The following is a 5701-nucleotide window of genomic DNA, read 5'->3' on the forward strand; positions in this document are numbered from 1 at the left end:
GGAGAGGAGAGGAGAGGAGAGGAGAGGAGAGGAGAGGCCGGCCATGACCATGTGGAGAGAGGGGGGAAGGAAAAGGGGAGAGAGGGAGAGCAAGGGCTCAAGAGAGAGAGACAGAATAAGAGAGAGGAGGGGGCAAGCAGCCCCTTTTATAGTGGGCCAGACCTACCTGGCTGTTACCAGGTAATTGTGGGGGTGGAGTCCAGACAGAATACCAATAATGAGTGAATAAGTAAAGAGGTGACTGAGATCAGTGTGTGTGTGTGTGTGTGTGCCATGCAGGTGGAGGTCATAGGTCAACCTTGGGTCCTGTTGTGGTAAATATTCAACCCAAATATGCCCCAGCAACATGAAAACAGAGCTCAATTAACATGAATACATGCTGTGTGTCTAGACTGGGCAGATCTACCCATACACTACCAGTTTCTCAGAACAGCACGGCCTTGGGTTTTGCTTTATTATCTGTTTTGGCCTCTATTAGCTTTGTCTTAGTTTTGTTTTGTTTGTCCTCCCCACCCCCCAGTTGCTATGATATACCCTGCTGAAAGTAAGTCAAGGAAGAAAGGATTAATTTTGGGTGACAGTTCCAGGGGGCATTTCATCATGGGGAGGAATCCATGGTGGCTTGAAGCTGCTGGCCACACCCCATGCACAGTCGGGAAGCAGAAAGCAATGCTCAGCTCCTTTTGTCTGGCATCCTAGCCAGGGGAATGGTGCCGCCCATATGGGCAGGTCTTTCCACTCAATTAATGTAATCACCCATGGGCATGTCTAGACGNCNGTCTCTCAGGTGATTCTAGATTCTGTCCAGCTGACAATCTACGCTAACCATCGAAGACCTGGAGCCCTCAGTTTCTGCTAAGCTGGGTGGCCAGCCAGCCAGCCCCAGGGACCTGCCTGACTCCCCAGTACCCCCCACTGTCTCATCAAAGCAAATGTCACACCCCTCCACATGTTTTCTTTCAAGGTCCCTAGAAATGGGACTCCACCCAAAGCCTGCTACATAGACATCTCATCATCTTCCCCTTCCAGAATCGTCCTGTCTAGAATGTAACTCCATTCCACTTCCTCCAGGAAGCCCTCTGGGATATAGCCATTCACAAACAAATCTCTCTTACCTAACTCTCCGGGGGGTTCTTATGCGACTTCGAACATTTCACTCATCTTTTTCTCTTTCCTGTCTGGGCCTGTGAGTAGGGTCTTCCATCCCTGGCTGCTTCTGTCCTCACCCCCGCCCCCTCGCCTTGTGTACAGAAGATGCACGTCTGGCTTGTTAAGCCAGCACCTCTGTTTAATTGAATCACTGCTTCCCTCTCTAGAGTTCTCTGCTTTCCTCGTGAGCAAGGCCAGGCCTCCCGCATCCTTCCTCTGGAAGGAAACAAAGCAAAAGGAATTGCCAACGGGGCTTCTTTCTCCATCCCAGGAGACCCGGGCTTTGTAAATCCAGCTTCTTNGCCATCTCTGGTTCTTTTCCGGTCACACTCTGTAAAGACTTAAGGACTGGGGAGGACAGAAGCCCAAAATTAAGCCAGGGGTTCAGAGTTTATCATGTAATAAATAAACTCCGAGGAATGCCAGCGCCCTACATCCAGAGTCTGCAGAGATGGGGGACAGCTGGGGAAAAAGTGTCAGGTCTCTGAGTCCATTAACAACGTGGCTTTTAGGCCCCCTGGGGGCTCCCGCATAACCCAGGAGGGTGATGTGCCTCTGTAGATGGAGTTTAAGTGACACCCCCAGGTGGGGCAGGTCTGATTCATCTGTGATGATACAGCAGGTGGGGGCAGGGCGGCAGCTACCTAGTTTGAGCTGCCAGACAGGAGGCTACTCTCACAGGGGAGCCCAACAGTGAAGGAAATTTACAGCCTGTGTTGGAGCCAGAGAAAGTGGAATTGAACTTGGGCGATAATCAGTCTGATTAGGTTTGCGCCTCCTGGAGGGAGCCAGAGGGAGGGAGGGAAGCCGAGCCAAGGAGGGCAGGGGGGTTGGGAAGCCAGGCTAGCCAGCTAGCGTGGAGGTGCAAGCCCTAGAGGTGTCCTGAGGTCAAGAGCAACTGGAGGGCTGGGAGCAGAGAGTGGTGGTGATGGGGTGGGGGCACTTAGCTATAGCCTGCAGTCGCAGCCCTTGGGAGAATGAACCAGGAGCTTTAGTTAAACCGCTCTAGGCCAGCCTGGGCTGCACAGCGCAGAGCTCNGTGCCAGATGCCCCACCCTACCCCCATCACCACCCCAAGAACAAGAAAAAAAAAACCAGTGGGGGAGATTGCGTGGACGAGTGAACCCCAATGTACAGAGAGTGAGTGAGTGAGGTTACCAGGCTGGGCGTACCTGGGCTCAGGTTACCAAGATGAGGAAGCCATGGGGTGGGGGGTGGGGGGGGGGGGGGGAGTGGGCGGGGCTGGAGTGCCCATGACCTGGACTCCCTGTGTTGGCTTGCAAGGCAGGTGCTGGCATGATGAAAGACTCAGATCCTTCACCGGAGCAGGGTGTGATGGTGCAGGCCTGCTAGGACCCTACTTGGAGACTGAAGGCAAGATGATGGAAGAACGTTCAAGGCCAGCCTGGGCTACATAGGGAGTTTGAGGCCAGCCTGGAACTGGCCTTATACTTAGTGAGACCTTGTCTCAAAAAGGGAAAGGAAGGCCAGGGGTGTTTTTCAATGGTAGAGCCCCTGCCTAGAATCCCCAGGGAGGGGGTTGGGGCGTGGCTCAGTGGTTAGAGTACTAAACATGGGTGAAACTCTAGTTTCAACCCTCAGTTCAGGGGGAAAAAAAAATCCAAAACCAAAAACCAAACCACCTTCATAAACAGTCCCCACCACATCTTGCTGGCCATCTTTGATGGCCTCGGCTTGTAGACTCATCACCTTCCTCATCCCATCTCCCTGTGTGACCTGGCATTCCCTTATCATGTGTGTCTTTGTGTCCGAACGTCCCCTCTCGGTAAGAATGCCTTTCATCTAGGGCCCGAGCTCTTCTAGTGTGAGCCTGTTTGCTGTCACNGCTGTTTAAATCTTGGAGAAAGGACTTCTATGATGCCCAGGCTGTTGTTGACCTTCTAACCATCTTGCCTCCACCTGCCAGTCCCCTCACACTGTCGCTTTAGCACTCTGGGCACACCACTGGTCTCTGCCTCGGTTGCCCTCATTTATGATATGACCGTCGCTCTGTTTTTCACATTTGGCTAATTAATGGTTAACTATTGTGTGCACGTCTTTGTGCGTGTGTAGAGCTCAAGCTTGAGCTTACAGGAGTCTGGGGTTCTTTGCTGCTGTGGTGTAGGTCTCAGGAATCAAACTTAGGTTGTCAGGTTTGGCAGCACGTGAGTCATCCTTCAGGTCCTGGTCACTCCNTTTTTACAANTGTGACATCAGGGTCTGGGAGAAGCGGCCTTCTCACATTTACCCAGGTGGCTGCTGAGTGTGGGAGCCGGCCAGTGTCTGCGTGGCTGGGTGGATGAGAGCAGGCAGGGAAAGCTGTCGGCGTGGATCATGGGAGGTAGAGTTGAGAGCCCAGTGAAAGTCCGTCTCTTGGTGTGGTGGTTCACGCCTATAATCCCAGCACTCAGAAGGTAGAGGCAGGAAGCTCAGAAGTTCAGGGTTATCCTCAGCTACATCTCAAGTGGAAGAGCAGCCTGGTCTAAAAGAGACCCTGTTTCAGATGAAAAGAAAAAGAGGGGAAAGGTCCTCCTCCCATTTCATGGATGAGCAGGCTCATGAGAGAGAATTCCTTCTTTTTTTTTTTTAATTAAAAATTTACTTGTTTTATTTATGTGCACATGTGCATGTACATGTGTGCATTCATGTGTGTGTATGTGTGTATATGTGTGTGCACATGTGTATGTAGATGTGTGTATGTGCATGTGTGTATGTGTGTATGCATGTGTGTGCATGCATGATCCATGTGTGTATGTGGGTGTGTATGCATGTGTGTGTGTGCTCACGTGCATGAATGCTCCAAGGCTTTCTTGCCTTGACAAGTAAGGTCAAAGACAACTGCCAGGAATTGGTTCCCTCCTACCCTGTGTGCCCCAATAATCAAACTCAAGTCGTCAGGCTTGGTAGCATGTGCCTTTAACCAATGATCCATCTTGCCCGGCCCCTGAGAAGCAACTCTTAAAGTGAAGACATCTAGATTCAACGCACTGAGGGTTTTGAGAATAAATGCAAAAATGAACCAAGTAAGTGTAGGCTGCAGATTTTCTAAGGGAAATGGCTGAGAAACTGACCAATGCCTGCAGATGCTCAGAGTGCACACGAGGGGGCAGCAGAGTCCAGGCTCTGTCTTAGCTTAGGCTCTAAAGTGCCTTGGAGTAGGAGGCCTTCTAAGAGCAAAATGGACACTCAGTCTAGAGACCAGAAGAATAGAAAAATGAATGTCCCTTTTTCATTGGGCCATGCCTTTAATTCCAGCACTCAGGAGGCAGGTGGATCTCTATAAGTCAGAGGCCAGCCTGATTTACACAGCAAGTTCTTGGCTGGCCAGTGCTACATAGTGACACACTGTCTTGAATGAATGAATGAATGAATGAATGAATAAATAAATAAATAAATAAAGGAACTGGAGAGATGTCAGCAGTTAAGAGCACTGGCTGTTCTTCCAGAGGACCTGGGTTCAGTGCTACATAGTGACACACTGTCTCAAATAAATAAATAAATAAATAAATAAATAAATAAATAAATAAATAAATGAACTGGAGAGATGTCAGCAGTTAAGAGCACTGGCTGTTCTTGCAGAGGACCTGGGTTCAATTCCCAGTATCCACAGGGCCACTCACAATTGTCTGTAACTCCACTTCCAGGGGATCTGACTCCTTCATACATGCAGGCAAAACACCAATGCATATAAAAATATAAACAAACAAACAACCCAGAATCATCTCCAAGGATTGGAGGGAGGGCTCCCTGGGTAAAGTACTTGCTGTACAAGTGTAAAGACCTGAGTTAGAACCCACAGAATCACATATAGATGAACCAGCAGCACACATTTGAACTTCCAGTGTTCCTATGTTGAGATGGGAACCAGAGCCTGGAAGTTGGTGGCTCAGCTGGTCTGGCACAGGCAGCAGTGAACAGGAAGACATCTCAACCAAGATGAGAGGGAAATTGAAGGACATTAGAGGTTATTCTCATGTTCTCCGTGGCACACATTCTCCGACACAAACCTGTACATGCACACATTACAAAGCTAAAAATAATCTAATTTAAAACTTCTGCCTCACAGAAGAGGCAGTGAGAATATCTCAGCAGATAAAGGTGCTTGCTGCCAAGCCTGACGACCTGAGTTCGATGCTCCAGACTCACACATTATAAAGAGAACTCCCACAAGTTGCCTTCTGACCACACGTGTGGTAGCATGCACCTGTGTGAGCCCCTCTGAGCACACACAAACACGTGTGAGAATAAAACATCTCCAAAATGTTCAGACTTGTAGCAGAGTAGACCTGAGGAATGACCTAGTTCTTGTTAGGCAGAAGGTCAGACTGGATCCAAGTGGTCACGTGATTCCCCACAGTGGGGAGGAGAGANCTGGAAATANAGGAGTCGCATCTCTTAGGAGCTCTGCGAAGAAACGTGAGCTTTGTCCTAGAGGAAGTATAGAACTTGGGTTGTTTTTTAAATGTACTATTATTTTGTGTATGTAGAGTGTGTATGCTCATGTGTGCATGTGGAGTGTATATTCATGTGTGTGTGCTCATGTATATATGCA

At 49.4% G+C, this 5701-nt stretch overlaps 1 protein-coding gene across 1 annotated transcript in view; it reads right to left on the minus strand.

Moving 5' to 3' along the window:
- The window catches only part of Trim56 (tripartite motif containing 56), a 16203-nt gene extending 15069 nt beyond the window's left edge, over positions 1 to 1134 (minus strand). Inside the window, exon 1 of the mRNA XM_029478104.1 lies at positions 1116 to 1134. The gene's annotated coding sequence lies outside the window, so the exon portion shown is untranslated. The remainder of the gene's footprint in view (positions 1 to 1115) is intronic.
- Between the last annotated feature and the right edge of the window lie 4567 nt (positions 1135 to 5701).

Source organism: Mus caroli, chromosome 5 (genome assembly GCF_900094665.2).
Source record: "Mus caroli chromosome 5, CAROLI_EIJ_v1.1, whole genome shotgun sequence".
Classification (NCBI taxonomy): Eukaryota; Metazoa; Chordata; class Mammalia; order Rodentia; family Muridae; genus Mus; species Mus caroli.